This window comes from Leptonychotes weddellii, chromosome 11 (assembly GCF_054177405.1).
Source record: "Leptonychotes weddellii isolate Sample4059 chromosome 11, ASM5417740v2, whole genome shotgun sequence".
Taxonomy (NCBI): Eukaryota; Metazoa; Chordata; class Mammalia; order Carnivora; family Phocidae; genus Leptonychotes; species Leptonychotes weddellii.
Window position 1 is genome coordinate 72,922,651 of NC_138379.1, and position 21,843 is coordinate 72,944,493.

The following is a 21,843-nucleotide window of genomic DNA, read 5'->3' on the forward strand; positions in this document are numbered from 1 at the left end:
CAGCTGAGCTCCGCAGGCAGGTCGGCCTCAGGTGCAAAACTGTGTGAGCGCGCCAAGCCGGAGCACGCCCGTAAGCCGGCGGCGCGCTCGTCCCGCCACGTCCCCTGGCTCGGCGTCTCAGGACACCGGGCCTCTCGGGTGTCGGGGGGGGGGGGCGCTGGCTCGCACCCCGATGAGCATTCCATCCCCTCTACCTGGGCCACCGAGGCTGGACGTTTCCCCACCTCGGCGGCCACGGGACCCTCAGGGCCGGCTTGACCCTGAATCCGAAGAGTCGGCTTTTCTGATTGGCTTAGAGTACAAACGCAGGCGAGCGCTGCCTGAGACCCGCTCTTTGATTGGGTTTTAAATGAACAGCAGAGCACGAAATAAAGAGGCCTTCAGTCATTGGGCCATTGTGTGAATCTCCTTTTGGCTTTCTCTGCCGCCTGAATAAGCGTCTCAGGATCTTCGTCATGAGTCTTAAATCTGGGCCTGTCAGTTCGCCCCAGCGTTACTCGTCTCTAGGCAGGGCATGGGGTTTACAGAGTTCAACCAATCATATAACGTCGAGATCAGGTTGCCAGGCAGATTATGCTAATAAGGCCCCGCCTTTTATGCTGCTCCCACTCTGCGGCGGGAAGAACCACCTGGAGGTGGCGGGGGGGGTTTGATTTCCATCACCCCTAGGGAGAGAGGATCGGGGACCCGCTGATCTTCCAGCTCCCCTCACCCAACGTCGTGTAAGTACCTAAAGGATTAAGGGAACCGGATAAGCCAGCGTCCAGAGTACCCCATCGACTGGGAGGGTGTTTCGTCTTTGCTTAGTCCCACCCAAAATGGCGCCAAGCTCTTTCCGCGTCTCAGAGCCCGGCCGGGGCCAACCGACCGCGGACCCGGGTGGGGGGGGAAAACTGATGGTGGTGGTGGGGGGGAGAAATCCCGGCGGCACCGCCCGATGGTACAGTCCAGCCGGGGCTGGGACAAGGCACCTCACTCGGGGTGGGGGGTCAAACCATCTGCACCTTCTAAGGGGAAAGGGGCAAAAATCCCTAAAGGAGCCCCTCCTGGCGCTGCGTTCAGCGATGGCTTCGGCGCCTCTTGGCCCCTGCCTCCCCCGCGCGCAGCCTCCCCCCTGCGACCCCCGAGTGGCTCGCACGCTCCGCCGGCCGCGCGCACCTCTCCTCCCCTGCCTGCGTTGGTTGGGCCGGGACGGCAGTTGGGCGCCCTGCGCGCTCCTGCCGCAGCGGTTGGGCCGGCGCTCGGGGTGCGGCGGCCGCTCGGGGTGCAGCGGGAGGTCTCCGCCCGCCGGGTACCCGGGGGGCAGCGCGGGGGTGGCGGCGCGGCCCGGGCCTCGGGGCCAGGCGGGCAGCCGGCCGGCGCGATGAAGGGCTCCCTCGGATGGGGCGCCCTGCTTTGTCTCGTGAGGCCGCGCCACCCACCTGCCATTGATTGCGGGTCCCCCCCCCCAGTCCCATATTTACAAGTTGGCGTCGCCGGGACCCGGGGAGGCCCGGCTTGGAGTGGCGTGCGGGTAGCACGTTTGGGTCAGTCTTGGTAAACAGCGTCCCGGGGTGGGCAGGGCGGAGGCCGAGGTCAACCTGCGCTCGGTGTTGCGTGCAAAGGCGTGAGCCAGAGGCCCTTTGGGAGCGGGTTGATAGTGTAGAGATTCCAGCCGATCATCAGCTTTCGTTAAGCCTTTTTTAGTCAGTAGCCAGGTATTAGGTACTCTACCAAGGAAAATGAACGCAGCGCTGTCGAATTTTGCGTGCGTGCGTGTTTAGCCTTGCTTGGAGGATTTGCTGGATTTCAGTCAATTTTCAATCAATGTTTGTGTACGCTTAAGCCCAGAGAGGGCTGGTTTTGGTGCTGTCATCGAGGATTAAGTGTGCGATGAGTCCCACCCAGCTCAGCCATGTGCCTAATTCTGCACCATCGTCTGTTCAAATCTTGTTGCACAAAGTTTTTTAACCTCAACAGTACTTAACCTTCATTATTTTAAAACCAACAAAATCACTCGTGACTGTTTTGTGACCTCTTTCCACCACCCGTTACTTTGTTATCCCTCTCCCTATTGCAGTAAGCTCTTTGAAGGCAGGAAGGTACACTGTTTTTGGTACTCTTCTACCCATTCCATTCCCGGCACCACAATAGTTTCCACGTTGATGAATCATAGTTACATGTTACTCTAGAATTGAGAAAATTGCCTTTGTTGGGCAAAGCCGCGTTTTAAAGTAGTGCTGATTCAATCTGGTATATTTAGAAGTCTACCTTTACTTTTTTAATGAGTAGAGGTGAAATTGACAAAAAATGGGCCGTTTTAAAGTGAACAATTTAGGGTCGCCTGGGTGTCTCAGTCGGTTAAGCGTCTGTCTTGCCTTCGGCTCAGGCTATGATCCCAGGTCTTGGGATAGATGGAGTCCCGCACTGGGCTCCTTGCTCAATGGGGAGCTTACTTCTCCCTCTGCGGGGCCCCCTGCTTGTGCTCTCTCTCTGACAAGTAAATAAATAAAATCTTAAAAAAATAAAGAAAACAATTTGTAGTAGATCTACATTTTAAAATTTTGGGCCAAGAGGTTATTCCCAACCTTGTGACTCCTCTTACTGATTTATTCCTTGACCATCCACTCTTGGCTCTCCTTTGTTTTGCAAGGGTGCTTACCTGCTTTCTCTTTTCCTAAATGAACCATTTTTAGTTTCCAAATGTTGTGCAGCACAAGTATTAATCTGCGCATCATATATTGTACATGTGAATGTAATCAAGTATGTATTATAGATAAGGCAAAGTTCATGTCTTCAAGGGCCCTGAATGCTTTTTGCTTAGAACATGGTGGTATAAGGGATAGCCTATCAATCCAATATAATACTAAATTGATTGGTACAACCTCAGTTTCCACTTGTCTAATTTTATTTTTTCTTACTAGTTTTAACAATAATATATGATCATTGTAGAAAACAGAAAATATAGAAACAGGTTAAAATAAAAATTACCTAAAGTAAAATCACCACAGATAATCCTTGCTGATATTTTAGTGTGCTTCAAATCTTGGTGTGTGTATAAAACATTTTTACAAACTTGGCATCATATTTGGCTTTTGTTTCTAGTTTTGTTTTTCATGTAGATCGGTACCCTAGTGACTTCACTGATGATTTGCCACTGTAGTACTTTTCCCCATTACTTGAAGGGGGCATTATGAAACCCTCTGAACTGAAAGAATTATAACATTTGATTCATTTTACTTTTTAGAAACATGTCCTAATGGGATAGGTTTCTGACTAACACAGAGTTGATCAGAGTTGAAAAATATTGAGCTATAATTATAGTTTCCTTAATTTTACATTTCAAGCACTAGTAAACACATTATAACTACATACTTACAGTTGGTAAAAGTGATTACTAAACATGTTGTCATTGCAGTGTTTGAATTGTTTAGTCAGAGTTTGTTTTAAAATTGAATGCTGATGTACTTTGACCTATTACCACCTAAAGTAATCTTCCCCTGCCACACCTCTTTTCCCAGAGTGTAGACACACCCCCCTCCAGGAATTTGTATGTTTTTTATAAGCAGAATTTATTACTGCTTAAATTTATCATAGGTACTTTAATAGATTAGCAAATGAGAATGTGGTCTGGTGTTTAGAAAGAGCTAGTGATTTAAGAAAAAGGAAATGTTTGCTACAAGCAAATCTTTGCAGAATGGTCCCTCTGGGATTCTCTGGAGTACTGTGTAGGGGGAGGAAGGTAAAGGGGAGCTGCTGACTTCATTATTTTGGTCAGTCTCCTTTGAAGTCTTCTTCTCCCTCTTCTGGCATGATACTGTTTACTTGATTTACTTGAATCACTGCTAAATCTGGTCTCTGTCTTTTTGTTCTCAAGGCTACAACATATTTCAAGATTCATGTGGAACGTTCTGAACTAGTGCCTTTCCAGTTTGTTTCCTCCCCCTCCTTCTGTGACATGGATACTTCACTATTAGTACTGAAACATTATTTCCATTCCCTTCCCCAGATCCTTCAGTGGCTTACACATTACCTGTGTAGATTTTAAATTTGTTCAGGTTGTGGAAAGCACCTGGAAGTAGGTTTTGTTTTGTTTTTTGATAACTTTGAAATAGTTAGAAAATTCCTTGGCGGTGGTGGGGGTGAGGAAATGGAGAGGGAGGGGAGAGATTATGGATAATCTCAAATAACAATTATAGCAAGACTAGTTACAATGTAGAGAAAACAAACATACGATCAACACTATGCAATATTTTAAGAACCCCAAGTAGATTGCTGAAAGGTCATTATCTGCTAAAATGGTCCATTATTGTTTGTTATTCATTTCCTAGTTGAACTCTTATTTCAACATTAGAATATTGGAGCTACAAGCTCCCTTTCTTGACCCATGTCTTTCACTTTCTAGGTCTGATTTGCTGGTTGTAACCCACGGCCTTTTTCCGATTGTGATTTTTAGAAGAGCTATCCCTTAGATCTGTGCAGTCCAATATGGTAGCCACTGGCCACACGTGGCTGTGGAGCACTTGAAATTTGCCTAGTGCTGTAAGTGTAAAATACTTTTATGCCAGATTTTGAGATTCAGTGTGAAAAAAAAAATTCAATTGATAAAATGTTGATTATAAAATTTATTTATTTATTTTTAAGTAATCTCTATACCCAATGTTGGGCTTGTACTCATGACCCCGAGATCAAGAGTCACGTGCTTTTCCCACTGAGCCAGCCAGGTGCTCTTAAAATATTGATTATATGTTGAAATGATAATATGTTACATGTACTAGGTTAAATAATTATATTATTGCAATTTCACCTGTTTCAACTTTTTTTTTTTTTAAAGATTTTATTTATTTATTTGAGACAGAGAGAATGAGAGACAGAGAGCATGAGAGGGAGGAGGGTCAGAGGGAGAAGCAGACCCCCTGCCGAGCAGGGAGCCCAATGCAGGACTCGATCCCAGGACTCCAGGATCATGACCTGAGCTGAAGGCAGTCGCTTAACCAACTGAGCCACCCAGGCGCCCGCACCTGTTTCAACTTTTACAAAAATGTGGCTACTAGAAGATTTAAAATTACATATGTGGCTTGCCTGTGTGGCTTGCATGGTATTTCTGTTGAACTGCTCAGCCTTAGACTTAGTTTAATGGGAGTGGGGTGTTTCCAAGTAGCAGTAAGCCCTCATACAATGTATTATCTTTTGGTTTCTATAGTTTCATCTAATAGATACTGCTAATATGTAGGTGTGCCTGATTTTTTTCTTAATGCTTATGATAGCTCTCACAGAAGCATTATTCTTTTGAAGAAAACCTTAAAACCACTTATAGGTAATTGAGTTAACTGTTACTGAATTAATAAACTCAATTAATCATTTGAACTTAAAATAATAAAATGAAAATCTAGGGGCGCCTGGGTGGCTCAGTTGGTTAAGCGACTGCCTTCGGCTCAGGTCATGATCCTGGAGTCCCGGGATCAAGTCCCGCATCAGGCTCCCTGCTCGGCAGGGAGTCTGCTTCTCCCTCTGACCCTCCTCCCTCTCATGCTCTCTGTATCTCATTCTCTCTCTCTCAAATAAATAAATAAAATCTTTAAAAAAAAAAAAAAGAAAATCTATTGAGCACCTAATCCATTTAAAAAAAAGTCAAGCTAAGCATAATCAGCTGAATTTTACCAAACTTGGTCTGCTACTTACTCATTGATTTTTATAATGTGTCATTTTTTCAAAGATTTAAGAAATACTTCTGGGAGAAAGTTGAAATTGAGAAAATCAAGCTCACATTTTTTTTTTTTTTCCTCCTATGATTTGGGAAGAGGGCCATGATAGTTTAATTCCAAGTGTGGAACACTTTGGACCAGCTCATGGGACAACTGTCCTTTTAAAAAAACACAAAAGAGTCATAGCTTACAGATAAAATCATGTTCTTTTTATGCCTGTATTTGAAAACAAATATTTCCTTCTACCCTGTATGGAGGTTTGGTATGTTGTAGCATCTACAGCATGGGCTGTGCAGGCAAAGAAATCTAGATTCATAGACTAGATTCAATTGACTCATCTTGGGCCCACTACATAAAATCTGTAAGCTTAGTTTCTTTCTTTCTTTTTTTCTTTCTTTCTTTCTTTCTCTCTTTCTCTCTCTTTTTTTAAAGATTTTATAAATTTATTTGACAGAGAAAGAGAGCACACAAGCAGGGGGAGAGGCAGGCAGAGGGAGAGGGAGAAGTAGACTCCCCGCTGAGCAAGGAGCCCAACATAGGACTTGATCCCAAGACCTTGGGGTCATGACATGAGCCAAAGGCAGACACTTAACTGAGTCACCCAGGCACCCCCGCCCCCTTTTTAAAGATTTTATTTATTTATTTGACAGAGTAGTTTCTTTATTAAATCATATAACTAGTTTTTTTAAGATTTATTTATATTTTAGAGAGAGACAGCGAGAGAGACAGAGAGCCTGGTGTGGAGGGGCAGAGGGAAAGGGAGAGTCTCAAGAAGACTCTATGCTGTGCCGAGTGCTGAGGGCTGAGCGCAGAGCCCCATGCGTGGCTCGATCTCACCACCCTGAGATCACAACCTCAGCGGAAACCAAGAGTCAGTTGCTCAATGGACTGAGCCACCCAGGCACCCATCATTTAACTAGTTCTTAATTATTAATGGGGATAATAATAGTACCAATCTCATAGTCTTGGTATGAGAATGCTTGTTATCAGTCACTACAATAATATAAATGGCTCAGTAACAAAGCACATAGTGATCAGTGGCTCAGTGACTACCGATTTTGGACCCTCTGCTTCAGCCAAACCAGTCTTCCCACTGTCCCTGAAGTATTCTGGAGTTTTCCTTCATGTTTTCACACCTTCATTTCTCAAATGGAATGTTTGTGTCATCCCCCCAACCCCCCACCTCCTCCTCTAGTTCTGTCCACCAAAATCCCACCCATCTTTCTCGAGCAGTTGGTTGGTAAACTTTTTCAGTAAAGAACCAGGGAGTAAATATTTGTGGTTTTGTGGGCCATATGGTCCCTGTTACAACTGCTCCTTCACCCCTGTCATGTGAAGCATGGCTGTGTTCCAATTAAACTTTATTTATGGACCCCAAAGTGTGATGTACTATAACTTTCATGTGTTATGAAATACTCTTTTTTTGGAGTCTTTTCAACTATTTTATTTTATTATTTTTAGAAATATTTTATTTATTTGAGAGAGAGTGCACGCAGAAGCAGGGGGAAGGGGTAGAGGGAAAAGCAGACTCCCTGCCAAGCAGGGAGCCCAATGTGGGACTTGATCCCAGGACCCTGGGATCATGACCTGAGCTGGAGGCAGACGCTTAACAGACTGAGCCACCCAGGAGCCCTTTTTCAACTATTTTAAAATGTAAAAACCATTCTTAGCTCACAGGCTATATCCAAAAACAGGTGTTGAGCCACCCTTGGGCTGTAGTTTGCCAACCCCTCCACACATTCTTCATTGAGTTCCTGTTGACCATCTTACTTGAAAGTGATCCCTTGGGGCGCCTGGGTGGCTCAGTAGTTAAGCGTCTGCCTTCAGCTCAGGTCATGATCCCAGGGTCCTGGGATCGAGCCCTGCATCAGGCTCCCTCTTCGGTGGGAAGCCTGCTTCTCCCTCTCCCACTCCCCCTGCTTGTGTTCCCTCTTTCACTGTGTCTCTCTCTGTCAAATAAGTAAATAAAATCTTAAAAAAAAAAAAAGTGATCCCTTTTGTCTCTGAATGTCCTACAGGATTTTTGTACTGTTTTGTAATAATAGCATTTATTGAGTACTTAATTTGTATCATGTAGCAATTATTTATGCTTATTTCTTGTTTCCTAAATATGTTAAAAATTCCGAGAAGTGATGGATAGATTTTAGCCTCCTCATATAGAATGCAGTACAAGAATGCCATTTCCTTACTGGATTCTAAGATGTTTGGAGGAATAAAGGAGTGAAGCTAATTAATTTTAAGATATTCGAGGTGATTTCCTAGATTTTCTTCCTTTTACTTCAAAATTTTTATTTTTTGTGTGCAAATCTCTTCTTGCTTGAAAATCTTGAGGCCAGTCTGTTTTCGGTCTTACTACAAACTGTGATTATAGGCAACCTTATTATCATGTCCTTCTGATGGCGGAATAGCTCTAACACCTGTGGCTAATTGTTGCTTTGCGTTTGACTTAAATGTTAGTGTGTTTTCTAAGGCATCTGTTTACATTTCATCCTTAATGTGTGACATTGACAGAACAGTATTGTAACTAGTTTACAGATGAGAATAAGGAGACAATTTAGTGAATGATGTGAGAGCGGTGGGAGCTAAGGCTAGGAGCAAGGTGTGTGGGTTCTCAATCTCAGGCAACGGTGTGTAAATTAATTAGATTTCAGTCTCTTTACTCATTTATCCATCTTCTCTTGAAGTTGATGAATGAAATTATTCTGGATTTTATTTATTTATTTATTTTAAAGATTTTATTTATTTGAGAGAGAGAATGAGATAGAGAGAGCATGAGAGGGGGGAGGGTCAGAGGGAGAAGCAGATTCCCTGCTGAGCAGGGAGCCGATGCGGGACTCGATCCCGGGACTCCAGGATCATGACCTGAACCAAAGGCAGTCGCTTAACCAACTGAGCCATCCAGGCGCCCTATTCTGAATTTTAATTAAGTACTTCATACATTGATAAATATAAGGACCTACAACCAATTGGTGTTTAGGATACTTGTTTATGTAACATGTAAGTTTTCTCAAGTACGTTAAACCTGTTGAAGTAAGATATGACATAACTATAAAATATTAATTCTAGAATTAAAACTAAATTGGGGGGGGTACCTGGGTGGCTCAGTCACTTGAGGGTCTGACTTATGGTTTCATCTCAGGTCATGATCTCCTGGTGGTGGGATCTAGCCCCACTTTGGGCTCTGTGCTCAGCACCGAGTCTGCTTCAGATTCTTTCTTCCTCTCCTTTCCCCTCTGCCCCTCCCCGCTCACACTCTCTCTAAAATAAATAAATAAATAAAATCTTAAAAAACAACAGCAACCCGCCTCCCCCTAAATTATGGAGAGCCTGGCTGACTCAATCAGTGGGGCATATGACTCTTGATTTTGGGGTTGTGAGTTTGAGCCCCAGGTTGAGGGTAAAGAGTACTTAAAAAAATACCCAAAACTAAACTAAATTATGTAGCAGAAATTGTACTTTGATGAACTTTGTTCCATTAAAAAATTTGGGGGCACCTGGGTGGCTCAGTTCTTAAGTGTCTGCCTTCGGCTTGGGTCATGATCCCACAGTCCTGGGATCGAGCCCCACATCGGGCCCCCTGCTCAGTGGAAAGCCTGCTTCTCCCTCTCCCACTCCCTCTGCTTGTGTTCCCCTTTCGCTGTGTCTCTCTCTGGCAAATAAATAAAATCTTTAAAAAAAACTTTTTTTAAGAATGCTTATGTTCATATTTATATATGAATTCTATAAGAGTTATCCCAAAGTCTAGGTGTCTCATCAAAAAAACGGTATCTTTTGGGGTGCCTGGGTGGCTCAGTCAAGCTTCTGACTCTTGATTTTGGCTCAGGTCATGATCCCAGGGTTGTGAGATTGAGCTCGGTGTTGGGCTCTGTGCTCAGTGAGGAATGTGCTTGAGATTCTCTCTCCCTCTCTCTCTGCTTCTCCCCCTGCTTGTGCTCGCTCTCTCTCAAATAAATAAATAAATAAATAAAATCTAAAAAATGATATCTTTCTATACATCATTAAAAAATATCCTATCTTTTTGGGGCACCTGGTTGGCTCAGTCGATGGAGCATGTAACTCTTGATCACAGAGTTGTGGGTTTGAGCCCCACATTGGGTGTAGAGATTACTTAAAAATAAAAAAATTTAGGGGCGCCTGGGTGGCTCAGTTGTTGGGCGTCTGCCTTCGGCTCAGGTCATGATCCCAGGGTCCTGGGATCGAGCTCTGCATCGGGCTCCCTGCTCAGCAGGGAGCCTGCTTCTCCCTCTCCCACTCCCCCTACTTGTGTTCCCTCTCTTGCTGCCTCTCTCTGTCAAATAAATAAAAAAAATCTTTAAAAAAAATTAAAAAATAAAATTTAGAAACAGTCATATCTTTTTTTCAGATCCATGGTTTTTCACCATTTATAGGAGATATGGGACACCTGGCTGGTTCAATTGGTAGAGCATGTGACTTGATCTTGGGGTTGTGGGTTCAAGTACCACATTGGGTGTAGAGATTGCTTAAAAATAAAATCTTTGAAAAAAAACTATTGGAGATATATTTTAAATCTAACAAAATATGTATAAAAGACCTTTACAGAAAAAATTCTATGACTTTATTGAGTGACTTTAAGTGAAACCTAAATAAATGAAGAAGATACACTGGTTCAAGGATCGGAAGATTTATATTACAAGGTGTTAATTCTTTGGAAACAGACTTAAGATTTAATGTAATCCCAGCAAACTTGAAAAAACAGACAAGCTGATACTAAACGTTTTGTTAATGCCCAAGAAAAGGCAAGAGACTCTTGAAAAGGAAAAAATAAATTGGAAAAACATCTCTACTGGAGATCAAGAAGAGCTGTCATAATTAAGACAGTGTGGTATTGGCACCAGGATAGACTAATTGATCAGTAGAACACTGTGAGGAGTACAGAAATAGATTCACACATATTCAGACACTTAATTTATGACCCAGGAGGCATGGCAAATGAAAGACAAAACAATAAAGCTTTTAGAAGTTAATATAGGAGAATATATTCATGACCTCAGTATAGGTCTTGGATATAGAATCTTTTTTTTTTTTTAAAGATTTTATTTATTTATTTGACAGAGAGAGACACAGTGAGAGAGGGAACACAGCAGGGGGAGTGGGAGAGGGAGAAGCAGGCCTCCCGCTGAGCAGGGAGCCCGATGCGGGGCTTGATCCCAGGACCCTGGGATCATGACCTGAGCCGAAGGCAGATGCTTAACGACTGAGCCACCCAGGCGCCCCTTGGATATAGAATCTTATCTTAGATAAGATGTTACCTGCACTAATAGAATAATGGGTGGAAGTCTTGAACAGGCACTTCAGAAAAGGAGATATCCAAATGTCTAATGAACGCATAAGGTGTTCAACCTTGTTAATCAAGGAAATGCAAATTACAACCATAGTGCCATATTACTGCATACCTAAATTACAGTTGGCAATACCGAATCCTGATGCTGTTGAGCAATAGGAACATTCATACCTGGCTGATAGGAATATAACTTGGTATGACTACTTTGGAAACCAGTTTGGAATTATCTAGAAAGTCAAAGATATGCTGACTCTGAAGCCCAGCAATTCCCCTGCTAGAGAAATGCATTTACATGAGATAAGCAGAAAAGATATTTGGAGTAATTAATTTTCCTGATATGAGTTGACTCAGTTAATATTTGAGGGCTGCTATGTTCTGTTCTGTACACACAGGTAGCTTTTGTCTTGGTATAACAGTGAATTAATGTTATTTACATTTTCCCTCTCTGCTGAAAAAAAATTTTTTTTTTTAAGATTTATTTTTTGACAGAGAGAGACAGCAGGAGAGGGAATGCAAGCAGAGGGAGTAGCAGGCTTCCCGCCTAGCAGGGAGCCTGATGCGGGGCTCGATCCCAGGACCCTGGGATCACGACCCGAGCCGAAGGCAGATGCTTAACGACTGAGCCACCCAGGTGCCCCTCTGCTGAAAATTTTAATACAAATCTTTCATCCAGTCTGTTCTTCAGTTCCTAAAACAATGCTGAGCACAGAACAAGCATTTAATAAATATTATTGTGTTTTTAAAAATTATTATTTGATTTTTATAATGGGTACTCTTCACTCTAGCTTTGTAGTTACCTCAACTAATCTGGCTATAGACTGATTTGCCCATTTAAATCTCTTTGGGGGTTTGGTAAATTTTAACCTCCCTGGTTCCTTTGGGATCAAGCCGAGCCTAGTGATTGCATCATCTGGTGGGAGGCCAAAGCAACAGGAGCAGATCCAAGCCTCGCTTGAGTTTCGGGAGTTTTGCCTAGGAGAAGGCTGTGCAGCAGAGAGGGAAATGATCAAGCTCTGTAGTAAAAGGGATCTGGGTTCAAATCCCACTTATGAGCGTTATGACCTTGGACAAGTACAAATTTTTGGTTGTTGTGAAGATTGAAATTGAGTATTTAAAGGCCATCTCACAATGCCTGGCATGTGATAGATGCTGAGTAAATGGCAATAGCTCTAATTATCACTATTCCACTGGTGTTTACTTAAGTAATATTGGATTTCCACAGTATACATTTTCATTAGGATGGACTATGATTATGCTGAGTTTTTAAAATAAAAAACTGCACCCACTAGGGGATCCTAATTTTGTGGTCTCCTTTAACCACTTCACTGGATTTGCGAATGAATCCAACATGTTATAGTCTGCATCTGAATGAAATGTTTCAGCTAAGTGTTTGCAGAGTAGATGTGGCTGAGACTTCTAAACAGGAGCTTGATGCCACTATTTTGTCTCTCTTTATGGAAGAAAATGCTAATCAAAGAGTTTTAAAATTCTATCCATTTTAATTTGAAATATACATATTTTCTAGTGTAATAAGTTAGTTGAGAGACCCCTTGCTTATAGTTAAGAGATATTTATTCTCAAATCAATTGTTTAATAATGAAAATGTATTAAAATTGGAAGTAAGACTTTTCTGGATAAGATACGCTCCTGATCTAATGCTTAGCCTGTGGTGATCATAATTTAAATAGTTATTAACATTTGTAATACACTCTATGCTATTATACTCTATTATAACAAACATCCCACTCTAAACAGTGAGCCTGTGAGTTAGCTAAGACAGGTGATGTTATTTCAGTTGTTAAGATAAAGAACTTTTTATTTGCCTTCACATTCAATATTTTTACACTGCTCTGTACTTTAAGAAATGTCCTGGCTTGTAGAAGACAATTCTGAATACTAGACCAGTGGATCTGGCCTCCTATAGTTAGTTTTATTAGGATGGAGGAAGATGAAATTTGAAGGTTGAATTTAGATTTTAAGTCTTAATTATATGCCAGTAAGATAGAATTTTTATGAAGGCAATAACTGCCTCATTATGTCATCTGCCTGGGCTCACCATCTTGTTAATCAAACACTTGTCTTTGACCATTCTGTGTTTTATATTTAAATTTGCAAACAGGGGACTTGAGGTGGAGGAATGAGAACTTGAAAATGAGCAGCAGGTGAGACCCTCATTAACCTGTTCTCGGAGGAAGTAAATTGGATATAAAAGGAATTACTTCACACTAGTATCAATTTGCTTCTTAGTCTTGGGTCAGCGCAGTGGCTCAGCCTATTTGAACAAAAGGCTGCGTAATGTTTCAGGAGTTGAGGTATCGTGAACAGGTAGTTACACTGTTTTCTCTTGTATTAAACACGTAGTGTTAAATAAGGAAAAGTTGGGTTCTACAATAATTTCCTGTAACCAATTTTTTTTTTAAAGATTTCATTTATTTATTTATTTATTTTTAAAAAGATTTTATTTATTTATTTGAGACAGAGAGAATGAGAGACAGAGAGCATGAGAGGGAGGAGGGTCAGAGGGAGAAGCAGACTCCCTGCCGAGCAGGGAGCCTGATGTGGAACTCGATCCCAGGACTCCAGGATCATGACCTGAGCCGAAGGCAGTCGCTTAACCAACTGAGCCACCCAGGCGCCCATGATTTCATTTATTTATTTGACAGAGAGAGACACAGCAAGAGAGGGAACACAAGCAGGGGGAGTGGGAGAGGGAGAAGCAGGCTTCCTGCAGAGCAGGGAGCCCAATGTGGGGCTCGATCCCAGGACCCTGGGATCATGACCTGAGCTGAAGGCAGACGCTTAACGACTGAGCCACCCAGGCGCCCCATCCTGTAACCAATTTTAGTATTTTTTTTTCACTTAAAACATTAAAGCACTTGAATTTAAAGAAACAGCTTACTACTTAAGAGTATGCCTCTTTACATTATCCAGTATTTTGTCCTGACAACTTGGAATTGTGATTGTTGAGTCATAGTTACCACCCAGAACCATCTGTAAGAAGGGCTTTTAAGGGCTCCAGAACACCCACCTGCCAGTCTCCTAGTTAGTTACTGCAATTGCTAATTCAACAAAAGAGCTTGAGATATTTGGGCCAAATAGCTTTCTGTGTCCAGGTGTGCCAGGGGCCACAGCTCTTATTTATGCCCCTGCTAGTTGTCTTGTGAAATAAGGCCACCGTTCAAAAAGGGAGCTAGGATAATGTGCTTACAGCTATGTAAATCCATTATCCAGAGTTGAAACACAGGGGCGCTCAGTGTTACTTGATGAGTCATTTGTAGCAATCTTTCAGTCTTCAAATGTTCCTCATAAATCCGTATTTACATACAAACTTTATTTCAAATATTCCTCATAAGTGGATGGAACAGATTTGCTTGTTAGCGTGTGGAGAGGGAAGCTGGAGAATCAAATACTCATGAGAGTGAGGTGGTTGGCAAGGAAGACCACCTAAATTAACAATCACCTCAGCCTTTTCAGAATTCTGACATAAATACCACAAACATATTAGGGAGGTTGGTAAGTTGTGTATTTTGAGCAAAGGTGTCAGGATTATTCCTAAGTTTTTGTTTAGTAATAAAGTCTTTTTTTTTTTTTTAAGGTGATGATTTTGAATACTGAAAATTTGTGTATAAATGTCTATTAATATCACTAAGTCCCAGTAGGACTTCAGAGCACTGATCCTTGCTTATTAAAGGCAGGTGTTGGCCTCATTATAATCAGTCTCATATTACTTCTAGAATGATTTTCCAAAAAGTGTTATTGCCATGATAAAAGATTTTTCTTCCCTTGTTGTCCAAGAGTTAGCCAGATCTGGCTGACATCAGAATCATGGGGATACTTATTTATTATTTTTTTAAAAATAAGGAATGCTTCATGAAGTTGCCTGTCATCCTTGTGCGGGGCATGCCCATCTTCTCTGTATCGTTCCAATTTTAATACCTGTGCTGCGGAGGGGAGCACTGCCTGGGGACACTTAAAAACAAAATGCCTGCTCTTCCCCTCTGCCTCTGCAATTGATTGAATCAGAATTCTCAGGGGGGGGTGGTTCCTGGCTGGCTCAGTCTGTAGAGCATTTGACCCTTGATCTCGGGGCCATGAGTTCAAGCCCCACATTGAGTGTAGAGCTTACTTAAAAAAAAAAAAAAAATTCTCATGGGTAAGGCTCTGGAATTTGTCTTTTTGCCTAGCTTCCTAGGTGATTCTGATAAAACCAGTTCATGAACTTTGGGAACTTTAATTCTTTAACTTGAAGTCTTACAGGCTCATCCTGTTTGAGACTTTTCTCTCTCAGTTACTAGGCCCTGAGCATTCCTCAATTCCTCTTGAGTCTGGAACTTTCTCAAGCTATAAAACATATATATATTTATATATATATACACATATACGTATATAAATATAAATAAGTTAAAAATAAATATATGAATGTATAAATATTATACACACATGTAAAAGTTCTTGATGTTTATTGCCAAACTGCTTCCTAGATGTTCTGCATTGACTTAAATGTCCATTTTTTTCTTTTTTAAAAAATGGCTTTATTGAGGTATCATTCATATACCATACAAGTCACTTATTTAAAGAGCTTTAGTGTATTTTATAGTTCTGCAACAGTCACCACAGTCAGTTCTAGAATATTTTCATAACCCTCAGAAGAAACTCCACACCTCTTGTCTTAATTTCCCATCTCTATTCTGCTTCCTGTCTCTATTCTTGTGCCATTCTGCAGATTTCATATAAGTGAAATCATTTGATAAGCGGTCCTTTGTGATTAGCGTCTTTGACTTAGCAGAGCACCTCGCACCTCATCATGTCAGACCTGCTTTCCTTACCAGGGCCTAAACAAAAACTGAGAGGTCTGAGAGGCAGAGAAGCCTGCAGAACTTTAGGCAATCTCTTGGGACTGAAGAGATAGAGATCCGAGTTGAAGGACTACAAAGGCAGTCAGAACAGGAGGGCCAACATCCCAGAGACAAAGAAGACACAGAGAGGTGAGCCTGGGATTAGCCCTGGTTTTCCTCTTGAGGCATTCGCTGCTAAACTGTGCTGGTCAAGAGGGTAACGAGCAAAAAGTAACTGAATAGAAGAGTAGGGATTTTGGTAGTTTCACATTGTTGGGGAGACAAAAACTGGAATTCAGGGCCCACCAAAGAGGAAGCTCCCTAGGAAACACCTCAGAGTCTCTGTTGCAACTTCTGGAAGGTCAGACCTAGGAGCAGACGCAATCTGCAGACCAGCCCGTAGTCAGCTCCATGGGACTGAGTGCCCTGCCCATCTGCAGCCTGCCAGAGGATAGGTGGATCGTGGAGGAAGATGGTGGTTCCCTGTGGGAGAGGACGCTATGAGGCTTTCAGGCACTGGTGGTGTTCCATGCTTTGATCCACCACATTGCTCTGTGACCATCCCTCGAGTCGGATGCTCATGATTTGTGCTCTTTTCCATAGGCCTGTGATACACTCTGCTGCTTTGAGGTTTGCACCTAAAATCTTGTGAGAGGAGAATAGAGGACTCCTGACAGATTCTCTTTGAAATTGCCTTCAGATTTTACCAGCCAACCAGCTTTCTTTGTAAAAAGGGAAAGGCAAACATCAAGGTTTATCATTCTTTAGAACTCACACTGAGTGGTGGTTCCTTTTGAACTCTCAAGGATTTTAATGTAGAATTGGCTGGCTGAGACCCCCAACAAGACTCTTAGCCTAGATTTTTCTTTTCTTTGAGGAAGGAGGAGGACTTGGTGCCTGGTGGGAAGATTTCTGTATGGGGAGTAGAAGGGCAAAGGGACATATAAATGGAGTGAGAAAAGAAGGCCAAGGGGACCATTTCAGATCTGCTTGAGCCATTCCTTGCTTGTTTTTGTCATCCTCTTTTCTATTTCTTTTTTTTTAACCTTAGTTCAGTGCTCTTCTGGTTACACAGTATTGTCTTTGATGATGGCCAGCAATGAATTAGGAGAATTTCTTTAGGATGTATTCTGCAATAGTTTTTAGTCTGTAACACATCAGTCCCCTAATATTAAAAGTGCTGCTTATTCTGAAATTTTTCTACCATCGTCTGCTCACTTATCCAGTTTCTAAAGTTTTTTCTGAAGTTTTTTTCCAATGGCATAAAATTTTATCTGGAGAGTTGCCTGGCCGGCTCAGTCAGTAGGGCATGCGACTCTTGATCTCAGAGTCGTGAGTTCAAGCCCCATGTTGGGCATGAATCCTACTTAAAATCAATCAATCAACCAATAAAACAAATAATTTTTTATCTGGGGGAATTTTTCTGCAATCTTGAACATTTCATTGTTCATCGGGCTCTCAGAAACCTTTAGTTCCTTAGGCATATTTTCCCTAATTAAAATTGTTTATTTTACTTCCTTGTGGAATTAAAAATATATTTTCATCCTATGACTCCACCCTCACTCGCTGGTTTCCAGTAGCTCCTTAGCCTGGGGGCAGAGGGGTGCAATAGGATGGGGCCCTGGGTTGGTAAATGGAGGGAGTTCAGGCTGGGCAGACCCACAACTGGGCGGGTTACGTGAGCTCTCTCTCCATCATTTACTGCTCTGTGAAATGGAGCTCATCTGGGTTGAGATGAAGAGCAAATCAACAGTACCTGTCAGGGCATTTGGAACACCTTGCTAGACAAGGTGTTATAGTATTGTTATTTAAACGTCTCATTTCCAGTTTTTCTCAGTGTTAGCAATTTGTTGTGAATTTTTAAAATGGAGAAACTCATGTGACAGATTATTTAGGCTTCCTCTTTTCAGCAAGAATGGGGAATTTGCGCTGAAATTTCTAGAATTTTGTTATTCGTCCATTGCTACTTCCGCTACCACTTCCTGTTCATCTTTAAGAGCTGAGACCAGTAGCTTTTTGTCCTTTCTTCTGAGTTCTAAAACTGTTTTGTCCAGAAATCAGTTAAATGTAAAATTTCTCCTTGCCATTCCAAATGAGTGAGCGTAATGGAAGCCCTTTATTTTCATTTCACTTGGCCTAATTTTGTAGCTTTCCAATTTAGTATTACCACTTAGTCATGCAGGGGTCAGCAGCTGTTCAGAGCAGTCCTTTATGATTCTGTACTATTGTTTTCTGAATTGTGAGGATACAGGTTTTAAAGATTGTGTTTATTTATGTTGAGAGAGAGAGCGCGCTTGTGAGTGGGGGCAGGGGCAGAGGGAGAGGGAGAGGGAGAATCTCAAGCAGGCTCCACGCTGGGTGCAGAGCCTAACACGGGGCAAGATCTCACAACTCTGAGATCATGACCTGAGCTGAAATTGAGAGTCAGACGCTTAACAGACTGAGCCACCCAGGCGCCCCAAAGATACAGGTTTTAAACAACTTTATTGGGTTGTTCTGACCTTAAATTAATGAACAAATTGGTAAGTGTTACTTGCTTAGACCAGTGACTAGCACGGGGAAGGCACTCGACACGTGTTAGCTATCCACATATCCTATCCCCATGACTGGCCCTGTGCACACCGTCATCCCTCGGCCACGCCCCAGGGGCACAGTGCCAGAGCCAGAGGGCTGTGGTTAACGGTAGATGCTCCTGTGGCTGGTGGGATAGGGTGTTTTGCAAGCCCTGCATTAAAAAGTACGGTGTATGGTGTAAAACCCAAGATGAATAAGGTCAAGAGTCAGCGATCCAAGAAATAAATCCAGAACCAGAGCCTGGGCGTTTGTGAGCTAGGAAACTAGGAGGTAGGGAAAAAAGGAGCAGTTGAAATAGATCCAGAGTGGCCTGTTCTGACTGGGCCTACAGGAAAGTGAACTGGACAAGGGTCTTCCTTTGTACCCTCTCACTTGGCCATCCCACTCCCCCTGCCAAAAGGAGTTTTGGAGGCCCCTCATGTTGGGGAGGTATTTGTACCAAAGAAGTGGGAAGAATGAGACTGAGGTTTGACTGGACATTGACAATAAGGGACGCCTGGGTGGCTCAGTTAAGCGTCTGCCTTAGGCTCAGGTCATAATCCCAGGGTCCTGGGGATGTAGTTTTGGAATGGTGGTGAGGTCAGGAGCTGACGGCCTAGAAAAAATTCTTAAGATGTTTTTGGTGCAGAAAGGTGATTTTAGGGCGCCTGGATGGCTCAGTTGGTTAAGCGACTGCCTTCGGCTCAGGTCATGATCCTGGAGTCCCAGGATCGAGTCCCGCGTCGGGCTCCCTGCTCGGCAGGGAGTCTGCTTCTCCCTCTGACCCTCCCCCCTCTCATGTGTTCTCTCTCAAATAAATAAATAAAATCTTTAAAAAAAAAAAAAAGAAAGGTGATTTTATTAAAGCATGGGGACAGAATCCAGGGGCAGAAAGAGGAGCTGCACTGGGGTTGCAAGGAATGGCTGATTATATACTATGGGATTGGGGCGGGAAGGACAAAAGGAGGGGTCCAAAGGGACTTTCATATGCTAAGAAGGCCCTCAGGATACTGGAAGCCTGGCTATTATCAAGCTAAGGTTGTTTTCCCCTCTAGCAAAGCACTAACATTAAGATAGATAGAAGTTTCCTGGAGGAATGTCACATATCCCACCCAGGAGTGGGGGGAAGGGCGGAGAGGTTGCGGGGTGTCAGCCTGTGCTTTGTCCTCTGCATGCCTTTTGCTCCCTCATCACGGGGATCAAGCCCTGAGCCCCAGGTCTCATCGGGCTCCCTCCCAGTGGGGAGTCTGCTTCTCCCTCTCCCTCTGCCTCTTCCCCTGCTCCCGGGCTCGCTCTCTATCAAATCTCAAATAAATAAATAATAAAATCTTTCAAAGAGAAAAGAGCAATCGCTGCTATTTATTGCTCACCTGTGGTGTGCCAGGCACTTTGGTAGGTGCTGTATGTGGTAGCTGCCCTGCTACGAGAAAAGAATGGCGAATTGGCTGTCAGGAATTCCAGAAAGGGGTGAGTCGGAGGTCAGCCCCTGTGACCTGAGCTGGGAGGGATTGCAGTGGTGACCGCCGGAGTGCAGGTTCAATCAGGCTGGGCAGAGGCCGGCCCTTGGAGGGCAGGGTTCATTGTTGAATGGGAGGAGTAGGGGCCCTGAGTGACCATGGGGTTTCTTCATGGTCTGGATGGAAAAGGGCACCAGCCAAGTCCCATGTCCACCCTGGCGGAGACTGCATTTCTACTGCAGTCATCTATGGCATATTTCTATTTTTATTTGTTTTTGTGGTAAAATATACATAAAACAGAATCTACCGTTTAACCATTTTTAAGCGTACCATTCAGTGACAATAAGTACATTCCCAGGGTTGTACAACCGTCACCATTATTGACTTTCAGAACTTTTTCATCATTCCAAACAGATTCTTTACCCATTAAACAATAACTTGCCCAGGCCCTGGGAACCTCTGTTCTGCTTTCTGTGTCTATGCGTAGGATTACTCTAGGGACCTCATAAGCGGAGGCCTACAATATGTCCTGTTGTGCCTGGCTTATTTCACTTAGCATCATGTTGTTAAGGTCCATCCACCTTATAGCATCTGTCAGAATTTCCTTCCTTTTTGTTTGTTTTTAAAATTTATTATTTTTAAAAAATTTTTATTTCTTTTTTTTTATCCTTCCTTTTTAAAGCTGAGTAATATTTCATTCTCTGTGTTGACCAGATTGTGTTTATCTTTTCATCTGTTGATGGTGTGTATGGCATTTTTTAGCAGTGTTCTGGGCACCTTATCAGGATCCCATTTGTTCTCAAAAGGTCACTGTCCTTAGTAGTCTGAGAGTGGTGGGAGCTTACCAAGTGTCTCTTTCCCCAACCCCGATTGTAACTACCTCAGGAAATCTTTATCAGGGGAATAATCTCATGTTCTCCTTTCACTTCTAATTCTTATCCTGTTACCTCAGAACAATCAGATTCTTTTTTTCTCCTTGACTTTTTTCTCTCCCTTCTCTGCCCCACTCCCCTGCCTACTTTGTTGTTTAGTTATTTCTTTCTTAGATTTCTCTTCACCTCCACTTTGTCCTCCTGCCTCCTTTCCTCCCAGTCTTATTGTTCTCTTCTGGAATACTCTGATCTTGTTTCCTCGTTGCTTTCCTCTTTTCTTTTTTTCTGGCCTTTCTTATTCCCTTTTCTCTTTCCCCTAGTTAATTTCTTCTTGCTGTACTCTTTTTAATTTATGGCTCAAAATTCACCTGAATTATTATTTCTTTTATTTAACTTTTAAAGTGTTTACCATATTCTAGTGTTCTAGGCATTTTGCAAATACTAACTCACTTAATTCTCTTTATACCTCTATGAAGTAGATCCTATTTCTGTTTCCATGTTACACCGGATGACATTGAGCCACAGAGAGATTAGGTAATTTGTACAAGGTCAACCGTTAGTGAAGGGCGGAGCCAGGATTGGGACCCACAGGTATGGCCCCAGTTTATGGGCCCTGATCTACTTCCCTGCTCTGAATGCAGCTCCCTAGCTCAAGGGCAGAGGTGTGTTGTAGTTCAAGGTCAAGTTAAACATAAAAAATGCTTGTCCCACCAAGCTCTAAATGTTTATCCCGAAGTCTCATGGTAGCCTGTGCAGAGGGGTGTAAGAGCACCTGGCTGTGGGGGTCCCAAACAGCACCGCAGGCCGCTGACAAAATCCAAAGGCAGAGAAGCAAGTGGTGTGGAAACAAGAAAGGAATTTATTTCAGTGAGGTCAGCACAGGGAAGACGGAAGACTAGCATCTCAAAGACTGTCTCCAAAGTGCTGAAAATAGTTCAGGTTTGTATAAGGAAAATGTGGGGCAAAGGTGGGTGGGTAAGTACGGGTGGGCAGTGAAGGTCAGGCCAATCATTGCCTTGGGGTCAGTCCCGTGGGGTCTTGCTGGCTCAGGGCAGTCCTTATTGCTTGAGGGGGTAGTTTTGCCCGCAGGGTCTTCTGCCTGCTCCGAGAGACCTGCTGGAAAGAAGAACCCAACTAGGA

The 21,843-nt window shown here is 42.9% G+C and overlaps 1 protein-coding gene and 1 non-coding gene across 3 annotated transcripts in view; one reads left to right on the forward strand and one right to left on the reverse strand.

Annotated features, from left to right (window-relative positions):
* The first annotated feature begins 504 nt into the window (after positions 1–504).
* PRDM10 (PR/SET domain 10) overlaps positions 505–21,843 on the forward strand; it is an 89,784-nt gene continuing 68,445 nt past the window's right edge. For both annotated transcript variants that reach the window (XR_014138846.1, XM_081799092.1), the window contains exon 1: positions 505–722. The gene's annotated coding sequence lies outside the window, so the exon portion shown is untranslated. The remainder of the gene's footprint in view (positions 723–21,843) is intronic.
* On the reverse strand, positions 14,839–14,943 carry LOC115940201 (U6 spliceosomal RNA). The gene has a single exon (XR_004074999.1). It is a non-coding gene; the product is annotated as a U6 spliceosomal RNA (small nuclear RNA).